At 36.0% G+C, this 19,275-nt stretch overlaps 1 protein-coding gene across 12 annotated transcripts in view; it reads right to left on the bottom strand.

Moving 5' to 3' along the window:
* Positions 1-19,275, bottom strand: part of LOC146398984 (uncharacterized) — an 87,863-nt gene that overhangs the window by 51,965 nt on the left and 16,623 nt on the right. For 9 of the 12 annotated variants that reach the window (XM_084980932.1, XM_084980943.1, XM_084980938.1 and 6 more), the window contains exons 2-7: positions 18,796-19,127; positions 17,651-17,795; positions 15,553-15,731; positions 9,601-9,782; positions 5,584-5,719; positions 831-951 (exon numbers count right to left, since the gene is read on the bottom strand). The gene's annotated coding sequence lies outside the window, so the exon portion shown is untranslated. The remainder of the gene's footprint in view (positions 1-830; positions 952-5,583; positions 5,720-9,600; positions 9,783-15,552; positions 15,732-17,650; positions 17,796-18,795; positions 19,128-19,275) is intronic. The other 3 variants (XM_084980929.1, XM_084980928.1, XM_084980934.1) reach the window with 1 other exon arrangement.

Raw genomic sequence — 19,275 nt, 5'->3', positions numbered from 1 at the left:
AGTGAATCAGTAGGAAGGCAACAAATGAATTTAAAGTTAAAATATATGCTAATCAGAAACTAGACTGCATAAATTTAATTGTTCTACATAGTTATAAGTTAAAGTTAATAAATGGCAAAACTTTTAAAGTCTATCAAATGCAGGACAATTCTGATGGTTAAAACAGTCAACTGTGGAATAAAATCCCATCTCACTGTGACTGAAAAGCCTTTCCCACAGGTGCTTCAGCTCTGTACTTCATTGTCGTTAGCCCACTTTCTATTCAGTGTTTGTGTAGGTCTGATCTATTTTAAAAAGTTTCAGCACATTATAATATTCCACACTTTTAAGAATGATTGGTGCCCAAGTTTTCAAATGGATAACATTTTGAAAATCAGAAATAATTTGGTCATCTTCCATTATCAAAAAGTGCTACAATCTTAAGTCTGAATGACAATAAAGCAAAGCAAATTTTATCTCTCAAAAGCACTGGAAATTTCTAACCTTTGGTAATTTCCCATTTATTCTAACCCTAGGGAGCAATCCTTCCTTGAGACTCCAAGCATATATATTCAGATCACTTCTTTAACACACAGCAACTCATTCATGCCTTTGTGTTCTTGACTTCTCCTAATACTGACAATTCATGAATGACATGTCTCTATAATCCTTGGAATCCCTGAAGTCTTTAAATCTTGTATTTAATTACCCATAACACCTACAATATTATTACACAGACAGCAGCCATTTAAAAGTATGTATATATGAGATTTTTTAATGTTCAAAATATGCTTTTTACTAAGAGGTAAATTCTAGACTAAAAAACTGCTGCACATCACCAGGCGACTTACCTGAAGGGACTGATTCTCTTTGCCCAGCTCCTGCACTGCTGCAGTTTTATTATCCAGCTTTCTTTGCAACTCTAGTACTTTGGTTTGAAGCTTTTCTATTTTACCTTCTCCTTTAAGACACCTAGAACAAATCACAAAAACATTAAAAAAATAATTAAAGACCCCCCAACACAGATAATGAACTACTTTAGCAGTCTGAAGCATAATACATGAATTTCAACCATCTGTTGTAATGAGTAGTTTCTAAATGGCTACTTAAATACCTGTTGGAGCACTATTCTCAAGACTTCAGTTTTTTTCAATGTGCAATATGTAAGTCTTTATCACTTAGAATGGAAATAAATTATTTTTATTAGACATCAGTCACCTTTCTGGTAGTGCCCTTCTTTCATCATGATTATTCTGAACTGTTGCTTCCAATACCATGATTTTTCCCTGTAAGTCATCCATCTGCTTTTTTTTTTTTTTTTTTTTTTCTTTTCTAGAGCCACACCTCGCAGCATATGGAGGGCCAAAGCCACAGCAACGGGGGATCCCAGCTGCATTTGCGGCCTACACCACAGCTCATGGCAACGCCGGATGCTTAACCCACTGAGCAAGGCCAGGGATCGAACCCACAACCTCATGGTTCCTAGTCAGATTCGTTAACCACTGAGCCACGACGGGAACTCCCCCATCTGCTTCTTGAGCTCACTGACTCACTGCTGACTGGACTGCCACTCCTTCTTTACAGTGCCCAGGTTTTCATTTAATGCAGCTATCTGCATGGTATGTTTAGCCTAGTTTTCCTCATGCTTCTGCACTGCTACTTCTTTTTCTTTTCTTTCAGAATGCTGAGAATAGGAAAAACGGTGAGTAAAAAAAATCTATTACAAAAATAAAGTAAAAAAAATAAATTTGTCGAATTTAAAATACCAGCTGCATAACTACTACTACTTCTTTGGGAAAGAAGACACTAGTAGAATGGATTCCACAAATATCTGTGTATTTTGAACTGGCTTAAAGGCCACAATGCTGAAATGATGTTCAGCAGGTTTCTTATAAAATCAAGCTGAAGTAAATCAATTTAAGATTTTCCTTTTTTCCACTACAGCAGAAGAATAACCATAATCAGGGATAGCAAGGTGCCCTGGAGATAAAGCTCGACTTTTCTTATGTCTTAAATTACACATGCATCCCTTGGTCTCCATCAACATGCCAAAAACACAATACTTCAAATCACTGTGTGAACCTGAAATTGCAATTCAATGAAAACATTCCACAGTCAAGTTATCTGGGGCTATTTGGACCTCATTCACTAGAGGAAAGCCAGATGCTTCCCATTTGGCACACGCAAGTTAGGGAGGGGAAAGTAGACTTTTGGTCACACAATTGGTCATCACAATTCCCAACTGAAATCTCCACTTCCCCTTATCAGCATTCACTGTGACCAAAAAAATGAGTTCAATATAACTAACGTTCATGCCATCTACCGCAGACTACATAGTTAGAGGTTAGTTTGTTTTACTGGCACTAAAAGGTTTTTTTTTTTTTTTAATTATGTTCTACTGAACTTTCACTTACATAAGCCAAAAATTATATTTCCTATCACATGTCAGCTATTTAAGTCAATCACATCAGTCTTAAATTGAACAGTAAAGTGTCAGTTGAGCACTTGAATTATAACTTTTAAGTAGAAAAATCCTCTCTCACTGAATTAATTTACAAAATCAATTACAAAACCTCCCATTGTACTGTACAGCAAAGGGAACTATATCTAATCTTGGGATAGAACATGATGGATGATACTACAGGAAGAGGAATGTGTATATATGGATGACTGGGTCACTTTGCTGTACAGCAGCAATTGGCACATGATTATGAATGAACTGTACCTTAAAAAAAAAATAAAAAAACACACCTCCCACCATTAACTTACTGACCAGTTTAGCTCCCTTCTCCATAAATTCTTTCCTCAGTTCAACTTCTTCCTTTTTCATCTGCTTTTTTTCCCACTGTACAGCAAGGGGATCAAGTTATCCTTACATGTATACATTACAATTACATTTTTCCCCACCCTTTCTTCTGTGGCAACATGAGTATCTAGACAAAGTTCTCAATGCTATTCAGCAGGATCTCCTTGTAAATCTGTTCTAAGTTGTGTCTGATAAGCCCAAGCTCCCGATCCCTTCCACTCCGTCCCCCTCCCATCAGGCAGCCACAAGTCCCTTCTCCAAGTCCATGATTTTCTTTTCTGAGGAGATGTTCATTTGTGCTGGATATTAGATTCCAGTTATAAGTGATGTCATATGGTATTTGTCTTTGTCTTTCTGGCTCACTTCACTCAGGATGAGATTCTCTAGTTCCATCCATGTTGCTGCCAATGGCATTATGTCGTTCGTTTTTATGGCTGAGTAGTATTCCATTGTGTATATATACCACCTAAATTCCACCTTCAGTGAAATGGTTCTTTGGGGCACTACTACACAATCTTCTCAGTCCTAACAAATTTGCTACTCCTTGCCCCAAACAAAAAAAAAAGAGATTTAAGTATTTTAGGAAGAAAAACAATTATAAAAACAGAATCTCTTAAAATCTTAATTCTAAACTTAGATATTTTGAAGTTTGCTATCTATAACTCTTTTATTTTTTGTCTTTTTGCCTTTTCTAAGGCCACTCCTGCAGCATATGGAGGTTCCCAGGCCAGGGGTCTAATCAGAGCTGTAGCCACCCACCTGCACCACAGCCACAGCAACACAGGATCTGAGCCACATCTGTGACCTACACCACAGCTCACGGCAATGACGGATCGAGGCCAGGGATTGAACCCACAAACTCGTGGTTCCTAGTTGGATTTGTTAACCACTGGGCAATGATGGGAACGCACATAATTCTTTTAATTGATAGCTTTCTTGATTAGCATCTCAATAAAATCTAAATTTTTAGGGTTACTTCTCATTATTTAGTCATCTGAAAACAGAAGTAACAGTTTCAATATATGTATAGATATTCTGCAACACAAAAGCACTGAGAGCAAGAATATTTGTCAAAAATAACAAAACAATGGTTCCTGGCATAAAGTATGTTTTTTTTTTTTCTTTTTATGGCTGCACCCACATCATATGGAAGTTCCCAGGCCAGGGATTGAATCTGAGCTGCAGTTGTGACCTAAGCCAAGGCAATTCCCACTGCTCTTGGAATCAAACCTGACACCTCTGCAGCAACCCGAGCCATTGCAGTTTGATTCCTAACCCACTGGGCTATGGTGGGGACTCCCACAAAGTATGTTCTTAATAAATAAATGTGTGTGTGTGTATATATATACACTTTTTTTTAACAAGCACTAAAAAATACAGAGGAAAAACAATGATTATCTTCACATATCTTTATGCTTTCTTGCTTGTGAGACTTAGGTTCTTCACTCAATTTAGCAATTTATTTTTCTTGTCCACATTTAATTTCCTCAATCTCTGCCAATTTAGATTTTTCATTTACTAGTTCTTTTTCAGTGACTATAGAAAAATAACTTATTAAAAAAATAATTTTAACTACTTAACTGAAAATTAACAAAAATGACTGCTACTGTTTATGACTGTCTCTTCCCCTTTAACCTAAGTTAACTTGAGCAAATTACCTACCTTCTCTTGTTCCTGTGTCCTTGTTTATACAATATGAACAATAATAATGTTATAAGGACTAAATAGTTAATACTATAAAGTAAATAGTGTCTGGCCAAACTTGAGCTAAAACACCTTCTTATGCTTATTAATATTATTACTCTCACTATCTTTACATAAGGCACCTAAAGAGGAGAACTATATGTCTAATCTAATCTCTATACCACATAGCTCCTTTTAATCCTCATTTTATAGGTAAAGGGACAAAGGCTTAGAAAAGTTCAATAATCTATTAGAAGTAGAACCAAAACTAAAACAAGAGCTGCATGATCTCATGCCCTTGTAATTAAAGGCCTGTAAACTATAGTTCTGTCAGAATTTTCTAAACTTGTGGCATAAGTCATAAATTTCATTCCAGCTTCACCGGTCCCATCCCCACAAAAACATCCCCCTAGTTTTTAGTTGAAGATAATTTCCAGGAACTGCACAATTAACAGATATACATACAAGTGCGCACACACACACACACACACACACACACACACACAAATACCTTCATAAATTGTACACTTAAGAATATTCTATCCACTGATGGAAATACATGATCTCAGTTATGAAACCAAAAATCAAATGTTTCTTAGAATCTGCATTTATCTTTTATATAGAAATATAACTGATCATTATGTGTACTGGTCATATAACCAGTACTTTCAACTTTATAACTTAGCATCATTTATATAAAATAAACCCACACTTCCTCTTAGAAAAAAGCTGGTTATTAATATTAAGAATTCTTAACACACTCAATTATTCCTAGACCTTTCATACCTGATTTCTATATCCAGAGGATAACATGTTATATGAGAAATAATTGAGGAGCTATAGTATCTTTTTTTGAATAACCAAGGGTCTATGATATAAAAAAACAGACTCCTTTGTATAACTAAAAAGAGCAATAAGAAATGGCAAGGAAGCTGTAAAGAATAACCTCCTAGGATTAGAATTACAGTCACCAAGAGTCTCTTATTTATAACCTTGATGCCCATCTTAGCTGTTGAATATAAGGTGATGCCTTTACTGGTTAAGAGGTTTGACTAGATGATCTCTATGGCCATTGTAACTCTGAAGATTCTAGATTTAGTTAGAAAATAAAATACCTTTTCTTTCTGAACATCTTGTAGTGGTTTCTACTGCTCCTTCAACTGCTCTTCTTTCTTGGCTGAATCTTGCTCCAAAGAAGTCCTGGCAGTCTTCAGTTCTCGAATCAGTTTATTTTGGTTTCCAATTTGATTCCTGTTTGAAATCAAGCCCTCCTATGCTAGAGAAAGCGTCTCTTTCACAGACTTATAAAAAAATTTCCCCAGATTATTATATGTCATTGTTTAGTAAATTTCTATAGAAACATAACAGTTAACATATGCACAGTAGAAAGCAGTACACTCTAAAAAGATAGTATGTTATGCCCTTGAGCAAGATAATATACAAACTCCAAAATGCCTGTGGTTTAAATAGCTGCCTATAACATTGTAAACTCTCACAAAAACCTAATGACTAAATCTTTTAAAATCAAGCTCAAAATCTGTGCTACTATTTTCTGAAGATGCCAAGACATACTCTTCGACTTTGCCTCTAAATATTCATTTGTGTCATTCAGCAATACACTGCTATATATTCCTTTTCCTGGCTGCAGGCCAGGATATTTTCATCTGCTCAGGATCTTTTTACGTTGGAGAACTCCTTCTCTCATTTAGTGGTTTTACTGGGGCTACTTTAACCCACTGACTCCCACCAGAATAAGCAAATTCCTGAGTAGAACAAATACCAAACCTGATCCTGGAATACCCTAAACACATAGTAGTGTAGCCAAAAAGGAATTTCTGCATTATTCTGTGGTAGCTTTTTTTGGTCCAAAAATTTTTCTTTTTTCAAAATAAAATTTTAGAAATTTTAGTTGTTACTTATTCTTGATATCTGATGAAATGATATAAGGAATAGTATTAGGCTAACAAGGTTTATATTTAATTTTAAACTTACTATCCTAGAATTCTCACTTCATTCACGGTACAAAACCTATAGTTAAATTCCATTTCTATGAACTTTCTTGACAAGAAAGAATAACCTACAGCATGGCCAATTTGGAATACCCAGTCACAAACTTTAGTATTTCATTAATAATCCAGCAGATGGGGCTAAAGGCATAGATCAAGCCAGCCGGACTTGCATTTCACTGGTGTCTAGATACACCACATGCCCACAGATGGCACCCCTGACTTGGGTGTCATGTTACATGGTTCTGAACTTCTTCCTTTTCTCTCTTGTACACAAGATTATTTAACAAATACGATGCTGTGTGGGAGAAATTGACAGAACACTAAACCAACTATAATGGAAAAAATAAGAATCATAAAATTGAAAAAATCACGGAAGCAAAAGAATGGCCAATAACCATCCTTTATTCTGACCTATAAATTTGATTTGAATGTTCCTAGGAATTCCTTTTATTAAGTAGTTCAGATAACTTCTCACTTTGGAAGGAATTAAATGTCAATACTTCTATTAAAAAAAAATTTAGTGAAATGATGGTAAAAGAATCATGAATCAGAAGAGCTGAGATCCAGTCACAGTTCTGTTATTGTGCAAACATTAGGCCTGTCACCAGCCAAGCAGGGCTTCAGTCTCACAGGCAGAAGGAAGCTTTGGAAGAAAGATCTATTCATGGCCTCTCAGCAGTTGTAAAACTCCATGGCAGCCTTAGCCCTCTGTCTTTCTCTTCTTCCCATATTTACATTTGCATTCTTTCAGGTATAAAATTAGAACAAGACATAACATTTTAGACAAAAATAGTTGGCTTAATGAAAAAATACTGATTTAAAAGATCTAAGACTTGTTGTTATTCTCATGCGTAAATAACATACATATGAAGAAAAAGTGTGATTTCTGTAGATCTTTTACAGTCAGTCTTTAGATATCATCTTCTCTGTCACCAAATAGTCCTTCCAGTTCATCTGCATTTCCCATCCTTCCTCCTACCAGCTCAAGCCACCATCATCTTCACTTGGACTATGGCACAGTCTCCTCTGTCTCATCCCCACATTCACCCAGGTTCCCCTACAATCCATCCTTATCCTGCTGCCAGTTATTGGCCTAAATAAAATACAAATCCTTGCAAATCCTCCTTCTTTTAGGATAAAGTCCAAACTCTTCCACCAACCCTCCCCAACTTTCAATAGTGTTCTAAAGGGAAAAAAAATAGTAATTTAAAGCTACTTAGAGAATACAGCAAGTAAGATGCTCTCTAAATGTCGAGGTGGTATTTTTTTCCTTAAAACAACTTGTTGATTTTGAACTTGATATATATAAAATATCTATTGTTGGCCCTATGAAAATTCTTTTACCCAATCTCCTGTTTCTTTGTCAGATCATTAGTCACCAACAATTCCTTCACCTCCTCTCTACCTATATGTTATTCATCCTTTTTGTTTCATTGTCTCTCTCCCATTAATCTCTTCTGTTCCAACCTTTTTAACCCCAGTCATAATCAATTCACACCTAGACTGCTGGAGTTTATGGAGGAGGAAGGGAGACAGCCTCTTTAATCTCCATGGCACTAATTTACCTCAGGTCCAAACTAAGCTGTCTTTAAACAACTTCCAGGTTAAGTTGCCTACAAATTTTTTTTTTCATTTTATTCCTCTGCTTAGATGACTCTTCTCCTCTCCCCCAAATATAAACTCCAGTCATCCCTGCTAGGCATCTAAGATACTTCACAATTTGAACCCAACCTTTTAAACTTCCAGACACCAACCATCACTCTGGCAAGACAATTATGTTGACTCCCAGCTTTGCTGGTTCCTGCTGCAGCACCTTTTCTCAAATGTGCCCCTGAGTGAACGGATCTCTCTCAGGACTCTGGGTATTCAAATTCTTAGATCCTTCAGGACCTGGTCAAGTCCTACCTCCTTCATAAAGCCTTCCCTAAAACAGCTTATGAATAAAACATAGTATATTTATGTATATTATAAATATTCTGTGATTTGACAAAATTTGTCAATAAGGCACTTTGTACAAAGAAACAAACAAACAAAAAACCATACACATTAAAGGATCAAAAAGCATAATATTTCACCACGACAAAAAAGAGGACTGGCTAAGTCTTCTTTGAGAGAATAGAAATGTTCCATCTCCTGTAGAGAACTGATAACTTAATGCTACATAAAAATTATTTACCTTTTTTGTATATCATTCATTTTAATGATACTTTATCTAATCAAATAGTATTGCCAAGGACAAGGTATCCAGATATGTTTAGATAATTAAGGTTAAATTTACTTTGAGTTATAATCTCCCGATTTTAACCATTATGCATTCCAATAGTCTTGGGAAGTTAACAAATCCATAAAATTAAAGTCAGTCTTTCTTGAGAAGCAACAATAAAATTGCTTCCATTTTCACAAGTGGTTTACATTGAAAACTCCTTGGATTTTCTAACAGCAGTCCTTTATAAGTTATTTTTTTTACATAGGCAGCAAAGTCCTTTGATAAGCTAATACGACAGTTAACATATTTCCAAATTGTTTCACTATTAAAAGATACATTTGTATGGGGTTTTGTGGTTGTTTTTAAATGGCCACACCCATGGCATATGGAAGGTCCCAAGCCAGGGATTGAATCTGAGTGGCAGCTGTCCTTGAACCCCCTGCTCCAGGCCAGGGATCAAACCCATGCCTCCCCAAGGCACTGCAGTAGAATTCTTTTTCTTTTCTCTTTTCCTTTCTTCCTTCCTTTTCTTCCTTGCCTTTTTAGGGCTGCACCCATGGATATGGAAGTTCACAGGCTAAGGGACAAATCAGGGCTACAGTTGCCAGCCTACACCACAGCAACACGGGACCCAAGCTGCATCTGCGACCTACACCACAGCTCATGGCAACACTGGAACCTTAACCCACTAAGAAAGGCCAGGGATCAAAACCTCACCTTCATGGATACTAGTTGGGTTTGTTACCACTGAGCCACGACACGAATTCCCACAACTTATTTTTTAAAAAGCATATTTCTCCAAAAATAATTCAAAAGAAAACAAGTATGATATTCCACAAATACTAACATTCCCTGCCCATCTGGGTTCAGATCAATCATTTAATATTTATCAATAACATAGTGAGTTTTTATGATACCTTGAGATCTTGCTTGTGGCAAGAAGTTCAGATTCCTTCCCATAGAAATCAGACTGAAGCTGCTTTAGATTTTCCTGATTTTTTTCATAGGCATTTTGTAACACTGATATTTTCTCTTTCTCTGCTGCAAGTTCCTGTGCTGCTTGTGTTGACTGCTGCTGTAGTTTATTCTCAAGTTCTATCTGAAACATACAAGTTATTTAAAACAGTATGCATACAAAAATCCAGTTACAAATACAGAATGAAATCCAATAACTAAGATTCCTGAGAACAAACTAAAGTTACGTCTTAAAATTCTACTGTAATAAAGAGTATCTTACTTAGAAATACAAAATTAAAGAATTACAAAATCTGACAAGTCCCAATTAAAAAAAGAATTAAGTAAAGAAAAAAATATTTTCACTGGTAAGTGTCAAGTACCAAGGTCTCAGGAGACTGAGAGTAACAACTACTTTCTGATGGAAGATAGAGTGCTATGCATGCTTTAGAAGATGCTGAAAGTTAAGGTTGAACTAGAGGAATTTTCTGCATGAAAGAATTTCAAAGCCATTACTGAGCTCAAGTGTATTGTTTCTGCTCCCTAAAATTCAAGAATGACCCAAGAAATTTCTAAGGGCATGTTCATTAACATCAAGGCAGAAAAAGAAATGAAAATCCTGCAAAGGTCCAACTCCTCTAAACTTGTTTTCAGTCTTTAAGAAGATTCAAGAGATGTGCACAAATTATGATGTAATTAGAAGATATGTATGTATAGTATGAGAAGAAGCACTTGGCTTTTAAAATAAACTTACTACTTCCATGAACCTGCTGTTGAATTTATCAGCAACCTTTTTGTTCCACAATCCAATATTCATGTTCTTGTCCACATCTTACTGAACATTCCAGCAGTCCTTAAAATAGCTGATGATGGTCCCTGCTAGAAACATTTCTTGAACCTGGTTTCCAAAACATCTTGTGTTTTAGGTTAACCTATTACCTCACTGGTTATTCTTCCTTCCTAAAATCTCTTACTACTTACTGCCTTTGATCGCTCTGTAGTACAAGACCCCAGGGTTCCATCCCTAGGCTGCTTTTATTCTATAAACAGTCTCTCTTTAGAATATCCTAACTAGACTCATAGCTTTAAGTACTTTATTTACAGTTGACTTCTGAATTTAAGTCTCTAGCTCCAACCTCTGCCTGAACTTTGAGCTCATTATATCAAAGGACTTCCCAGACATCTTCCCTTGACTGACTGATAGATATCTACCTCAAGCAGAATTCTTGACTCCTGACAACAATCCTCCTCCTCAAAAAGCTACTATTTCCCCCAATAAATATGGCCATCCATCCACCTTCACAAGCCAGAAACCTAGAGTTATTCCTGACTCTTCTTTCCAGCATCTCTCACCATCCAATCTATCAGCAAGCCCTGATGATTTAACTTCCAAAAGACACTTCCAAATCATTCACTTGTAACACTTTAGTTCATGCCATCATCATGGACTTTCTGGACTACTGCAATAGTTTTTCAGTGCCCTCCTTGCTTGCTCCTTTATCTCCCTTCAGTCATATCCCATCATTTTCTGCTCAAAATTTCCTAATTGATTCTAATTGTCCTTCAAATAAAATATATCATTCTGTTATAATCTACAAGTTTGCATGTTTATGCTTTGTCTGCTTCGCTGAGCTCAGCTCATATGACTCTTCCTCTCTCCTACTATACTTGTTTTTAGAAACTACCATGCTTGCTGTAGCCAAAGATCTCTGTACTTGTTCTCCTGAGCACTGTATGTATGGCTCGTGTATTTCATGTACCAGCTCAAACCTCTTCAGAGAAGCTTCTTTGATCACCCAGCCTTTTAGCAGGGCTAAATCCATCACTGTCTTTTGTGAAGCCTCTTCCCCCCTCAAGAAGGTGTAAATCCATGAGAACAGGTTACTTGTATGCTCACAGCCACATCTCCAACACCCAGAAATGTGCCCATGGCATAAAATACATACCTAGTAATATTTCTTGAATGAATGAATGACAAATAGATGGGAAGTGGACAAATAGAGCCCAAAACTCCACTAAGAGGATCTTATAATAGTCCATATAAGACAAAACCTGGACAAAGATTATGGAAGTTGGGAAATAAGAAAAGGAGATAGAGGAGTCCCACTGTGGTGCTGTGGGTGAAGCAATCTCGCATGGCTACAGCTGTGGCATAGGCTGCAGCTGCAGCTCAGATTCAGTGCCTGGCCCAGGAACTTCTGAGTGCCATGGGTGCAGCCAAAAAAAAAATAAATAAAAAGAGATAGGTGCAACTGAGTTAGGAAGCAGATTGCTGGGAGATGGTGGGGAAGGGGATGCCTAAGGGGGGGAAGGGCATTGATCACCCATACATTATCAGATAATACCCCATATCCCCTCCAATGATTCTTCATTATGACATTATTTTTCATGTTGAAGACTATACTGCATTTTTTTTTTTGGTAGACTACTACTTTAACATCACCCCCCCACAAATCCAGATTTCTTTCTCTTTATTCACCAAAGTACTCTACAAAGTCTTAACAATGATCATCATTGCCCTCTGGGGCTTATATTTGGACCTTCATTTTATCAACTCCAAATGACAGGCTCATTCATTGATTCATCCATTCATTCTTTTTAAATCACTGATAGCTTATTTGTTAGAAAACACAGTTCTCTGATTTTGGAAATTCAAATTTATTAGTGGGTAGGTTAAAAAAAACAACAGGTCAATGTAACAGTTTGATAATTATTTTAATGGAATTAAATCCAACATTCCAAAGGAGAATACAGGAGGGTCCGTCATTTGCAATTTACCCTTCACACAGTGATCAGTTTTTGTACTAAAACAGGTATGATCACATTTCCCCCTTCTTAAAAACCTTTAACCTTCCAATATCAAGTATTTAATGTAGAAACAGTTATCCATCTACTCTGATCTTACTTCACCCAATTCTGTAGCCTTATCTCCCCTCACTTCTCCACTTACCATGTATTCCAATAGCGAACCTCCTATAATGACATCTTTTTAAGTTTCAAAAACTTTGCTAGTATTGCTTCCTCCTTGAAATATCTGCTTTCTTCATTTATTTAGGGCAGAACCCATGGCATATAGAAGTTCCCAGGCTAGGGGACAATTCGGAGCTGAGGCTGCCAGCCTACACCACAGGCATGGCAACACCAGATTCAAGCCGCATCTGTGCCACAGCTTCTGGCAATGCTGGATCCTTAACCCACTGAGCAGGGCCAGGGATCAAACCCGAATTCTCATGGGTACTGGTCAGGTGCGTTACCACTTAGCCACAATGGGAACTCCTTCTTCCTTTTTTTTAACTTTTCAAAATTATAATCATCTTTAAAGATCCAGTTGAAATGCCAGCTCCTCTAAAAAGCCAGCCAAAACTTCTACTGAGCTCTATTTTTTTCTCTTTTTTATTACAATTTTCTTTGTCCTTACATACCAGCTTCCTCATTAAATTATAAGCTACTTAAGAATAGGGGCCATATCCTATTCAATCTGTATTCCCACATTAGGTTTCAAATAAAGTTGCTGTAGGAACCGATAACTTACAGCCGTGCTGGATCCTTGTTCAGTGGTTCCCAAACAATCACATTAAAAAAAAGGAAGTATATGCATGTGTGTCTTATATATAGTGTATGTACACATACACATCTATACCCTAAACTTTATCCCTGTTTTTCCTATTTCCCTGTGGCCCACTAATAAGTTTCCACAGACCATCACTGTGTGGTTTGCCGTGCGCACTGACAGTCTTGGATCACAGCTTGCCTACTTCCATATACTATCCCACAACTATTTTGTTTGCAACATGACACTGGCAGAGTAGACAACAACTCTATGACCCCATTATATTAATTCAGAAAGATGAATCACTTCCCTGTGACCATAAACCTAATAATACGTATAACATGAAATTTAAATTCAGATCTGCCTGACTCTAAAATTTACCTTCTTTCCAGGATATTATGCTGCTCCTCAATAAAGCCAAACTACTCTTGCCTCTCAATGATTCTCTAGTTACTCCAAATTCCAAAACTAATTTAGAGACTGGATATCCACCCAGCACTCCCTCAGGGTTAAAAATTGTGTCCCTTTTTCTGGCATCCATGCACTAGCATAAGTGAACTACTTACTGTGAATGAATGTCTCCAAAATGCACGTTTAAGCCTAGATCCCCAATGTAATGGTATGTAGAAGTGGATCTTTGGGAGATCATTAGATGATGGGGGTGGAATCCTTGTGAATGGGATTAGTGCCCTTCTAAGAAGGAATGAGATAACTGTTCTCAGTCATATCAGGATACAGCTGTCTACAAGCCAGAGTGGACCCTCATCAGACACTAGCTATGCCAAGTACCTTTATTCTAAGTTTCCCAGTCTCCAGAACTCTGAGAAATCAATGCTTATTGTTTTAAGCCACCTAGTCTATGGTATATTTGTTTTAACAGACCCATGTAAGACAACTACTGATAACAACACTTCCTCTAAATCTCATAATTCTTAAGGTGGTATCTAGTAAAGCCATGCAAAGTAGAAGAAATATACATTAACCATAAATCTGGAAGAAATCTTGTTGTAGCTAGTAATTTAAAAAAAAAGAAAATGTGCTAATAGTTGTTAAGACTTTTTACTTATTAAATCAGGTGCTATAAAAATGATCTAAGGAATACTTTAATATGAGACTAATGGATTTCTTTGGTTTGTTTGTTTTTGTCTTTTTCTAGCACTGCACCCAAGGCATATTGAGGTTCCCAGACTAGGGGTCTAATTGGAGCTGCAACTGCCAGCCTATGCCACAGCCACAGCCATGCCAGATCTGAGCCTCGTCTACAACCTACACCATAGCTCACCACAACTGCCAGATCCTTAACCCACTGAGAAAGGCCAGGGATCGAACTTGAAACCTCATGGTTCCTAGTCAGATTCTTTAACCCCTGAGCCACAATGGGAACTCTTGAGGCTAATGGATTTTGAAAAAACAAATGAACTCAAGATATCAAATCATAAACCAAAATACATATTGTGATAATTATATCCTGACTTCTGATTACATATGATAACACACAAAAAAAGAATAAAGGGTCATTAGAAAATTACTCTTTTGTAAAGCAGCCATAATAATGGTTGTAAAACAGAGGTCCACATAAAAGAATGTATTTGTGGGGTTATTTTTTTTCCTCTAGTAATATGACAAGCCAGCTCTTAATGCTATGAAGTATTTGGTTCTACATATTAAGGATTTTATATCTCCCTTCTCCCTGCATGAATTAACATAGAACAACCATGAGGAAAACCTCATTTTGTTCAAACACTAAGTTCATTCCACTTTTATCAACTCTTGGTCTGGACAAATATTAAAACATATTTAAGAATGAAGAACAGATGCTTAATAATAACTTATCATAGGTTTGGAAATAAAAACCATTATGATTTAACTTAAAAGTATCAAACAATTATAACCATATGAAACCTACATTATATACGTTATAGTAGATATAAATATATCTCACATTGTGATTTTTTATCTTGATTATTTCCCTTAATAAGGATAATTTATTGCTAAATTCCTTTAAAATTTTCTAATACACTAGAGATGTTTATACATTTTTCTCAATGTTGTTGTATCTTATTTTACAAAAAGTTTTGTCTATCAAACAAATGATTAGTGTTATAAGAATTATCGAACAACATGATTACAGTGAATGGAAATCCAGACTTAGTCAATCATAGAAGTACAGTTGTGTATTTTAACTTCAAAAAATTTGAGCATGTATAAATTTTTCTTTGTTGCACCTCATCTGTGTTAATTATCATGTTACTATTTTCAATGCACAATTTTGCTTCCCATAAAAAGAAAACAAATATCACTATCTTCCCATAAAAAGAAAACAAATATCACTATCTTCCCATAAAAAGAAAACAAATATCACTACCTTTTAATCTCTCCTTGGAGTGCTTCAATTTGCTTTTTCTTCTGTTCAGTCAGTTGCTTTAACTCATTTCTGTTACCCTGAAGTCGTTGTTCTTCTTTTTCCTTTTGTTTTAAACTCTTCTGGGCCTGCATTAGTTGTCCCTGCATTGAATTGCACTCCAATTTCAACTGATGAGAAGTCTAAAAGAAAATAAAAATCTGTTTAGCATTCTTTTATCCATTCACCCTACTTCAAGCTAAGCACTACTCTAAGTAGAAACTACTGGGTCTGATGGCCATAAACAATCCACTAGTAAACCACAAAAAAAGAAAAATCCCTGTCCTCACAGAGCTTTCATGACTGACACTATGCACTATTAGATGGCATGCTGAATTAATCTTCAATATTTGTTTAATCCTCCTTTCCTTTTTAACTTATATATTTGGATAGAGCTTGGAAATGGACTATTCCTTTACATCATAACATAGGGAAAAACAGCATTCATCTCTAGATTGCTGAAATGTCTACTGCCTTTCAAGGATATGCAAATGCTACCTGAGCCTGTTAGCCACCATCAGAAAGGATAGCTTCATATTAACTGCAATAAAACCAAAATAATTTTGGCAAATATGTTTAGTATTTGATGAAACTAAACTATACCGCACACAATTTGTCATTTAGAGATCTGAGGAATATTTTGTTAATACCTTCTTTTTACAATCTACTAGGATATAGTTCTGTTCAAAATTAGACATCATATAGAAGCTAAGAGAGGTTCCTCTGTGGCCAAGGAGAACTACACATTCTCCGACATTTCTAGCTAAGGTCATGTTTCATGTTTTATGCATATTTCACTATGAACATAATTTGAGCAATTTGACCATATTCTGAGTAACTTTTGAAAAAAATTCAGTGCTTCAGCTTATCTCCAACACAAAGGGAAATATTTTGTGCAAAGCAGGAATCAGGTAGTATAACAATAATGATTAACAAGTACCACTGGTTATGATAACCAATGACAAAGTAATAGCTAACATTTGACCATTTATTTTGTTAAGCTGGTTTTCTAAGCACTTTGAAATATATTAACCAATTTATTTCTCAAAATAATTCTATAGTGAACATTCTCTTATTAGCCTTATCTTCTACTGAGAAAACTGGAACACAGAGAGATCAAGTTGTCAGCCTAAGACAAGGCAAGACAGCACAGCTATTAAGTGGCACAACCAGGATATAAATCTGGACAATCTGGATTCAGAACTTATACACTAAACCACCATAATTTTGCCAGTTACATGTTGGCATCTAAAACACAGGTGTCTTCTTTCAAGCAACAACCAGAACACAACACTACAGATGTGTCAGGACCAGGTTTCACTACTTTATCAAATCAGATCTCTAGAAAGCTACATGCCTGGACTCTGGCTGCTGGAGGTATGCCTTCAGAAAAAATAGCAACATATTACTATACTCGCTTAATGTATATTATACTCTTGCTTCTTTTGATGGAGAACAACAGAAGTATTAACCACAGAAAATCTTTTTTTTTTTTTTTTTTTTTTTTGTCTTTTTAGGGCCGCACTTGTGGCACATGGAGATTCCCAGGCTAGGGGTCAAATCGGAGCTGTAAATGCCTGTCTCCACCACAGCTACAGCAACAGCAGATCCAAGCTGTATCTGCAACCTACACCACAGCTCATGGCAACGCTGGATCCTTAACCCACGAAGCGAGGCCAGGGATCAAACCTGCATCCTCATAGACACTAGTCGGGTTTGTTAACCATTGAGCCATGACAGGAACGCCAACAAATCTCTTCATTGTTAAACAACCATTATCAAATATATTAATATCAATGTCCATGAAATTGCCCTTAAAATTTCATTTCTATGGAAAGCCTATCAAGACTTTTTTTTATCCATAGTAGTCTGCCTTAATCTAAATTATCTAATTATAACTCTATAGTTAGATTACTCAATTTTCCATCTTTAATTAACTACTTTTATTTTAGGCCTCTTATCAAAAACTAGGTTAACTCTTTTTAGTAGTGGGTAGAACACAAATGAAATAAACCTTCTTTTGACCTAATTATCACTGAAAATATTTTGAAAATATAAATACCTTATTATGCTATAACATATTTTGTTACAGAAAAAGAAAATCTTAGCTCCTCTTTTTCAAGTGAGTTTTTCAGTTCATTCTGTTCCTTATGTGCGCATTCTATCTGTACTTCAAGGTGATGCTTTAAATCTTTGCAGGTTTTCTCCTAAAAAAATGGAAACTATATTATGCCGAAAATATCTGTAGTAAAATAAGACTTTTGGTTTACAAGCTTATAAGGTCGTTAGAAGGAAATAAACCAGAATTGCTGATCATTGAAGATGGGACAAAATAATCCCATTTCATTAATAAAAACAGGCAAGTATTATAGCAGTAAGGAAGGAGGAACAGGAAAAGGCTAAGTGTTTCAATCATCAACCAAGAGTCACAATAAATAATTTAGATAGTATTTGGGCAAGATTTTAGAAAACTTTGGTTTGGAAGCCACATTTTTTGTCACAGAATTAATTAAATTAAATAACTTATGTGGTTGTGGATATGGTTTGGTTTTTTTGATCACATCTGTGGTGTGCAAAAGTTCTCTGGCTAGGGATCAAACCCATGCACACCACGGCAATGACCCAAGCCACAGCAATGACAATGCTGGATCCTTAACTCCCTGAGCCACCAGGTAATTCCAAATTATGCTATTTTAAACGTAGAATAATATGCTTCAAAAAAAAGGAAGCAAGGAAATTCTTAAAAAGAAAGTGTTGAAATGATAAATAAAAATAATCACATATACTTTAAGAGGGAATGTGTACAGATAGATGTTTTCTCCAAACAGAAAGGAACATAAAAGTAACATGAAAATCTTTTTTTTAGGAGTTTCCATTGTGGCTTGGCAGAAATGAATCCAACTAGTAACCATGACGGTACGGGTTTGATCCCTGGCCTTTGCCTCACCCAGTGGGTTAAGGATCTGGCATTGCCATGAGCTGTTGTGTAGGTCACAGATGCAGCTCAGATCCCACATTGCTGTGGCTGTGTTGTAGGCCTGCAGCTGTGGCTCCAATCCAACCCCTCCTGTGGGAATTTTCACATGCCATGGGTGTGGCCCTATAAAGCAAAAAAGAAAATGTCAAATATGAATTAGGCAGAAGAATCAGTACATTTTAAATATTATCACTTCTGCTTAAAAAAAAAAGTAAATACAAACAACTAACCATATCTAATATAGCAGCTTTTCCCTTCTGACTTTCCTTTTCAAATTCACTTCTGGAGTTCTTCAAAGAATCAGAAACTTTTGATAATTCCTCTTTTGCTCCAGAAAGCTCTGTTACTAGAGTTTCTTTCTCCATCTTCACTTTGTGTAGTTCTGTCACTGCTGCTTGAATTTTGTTATTCAATTCTTCCTGCTGCATTTTTGCATTTTGACTTAAATTTTCTATTTTCTTGTTTAAGGATTTTTTTTCCTTCTTCTTGCTTGGTAAGCACTTGCTTAATATTTTCAAGTGCTTCAGATTTCTTCTGTAGATCCAACTTTGTACTGGATATGCTATTTAAGAAAAAATTTAATAATGCATAATTTATCACCTCTAATTTACCATTCAAAATAAATTATTACTTTTTTAAACTTTTTTGTATCCTTAAGAAGTAAAAATAATAATTTAATGTATCAAGCCAGTACCACCTCACACCAGTCA

The sequence above is a fragment of the Sus scrofa genome, chromosome 10 (genome assembly GCF_054392235.1).
Source record: "Sus scrofa isolate SSC_HxYL_T2T_F1_AM1 chromosome 10, Sscrofa_HxYL_maternal_Yorkshire_Landrace_v2.0, whole genome shotgun sequence".
In the NCBI taxonomy this organism is placed as follows: domain Eukaryota; kingdom Metazoa; phylum Chordata; class Mammalia; order Artiodactyla; family Suidae; genus Sus; species Sus scrofa.
The sequence above is the reverse complement of the archived record's forward strand: the minus strand, read 5'-3'. Positions and strand labels throughout refer to the sequence as shown.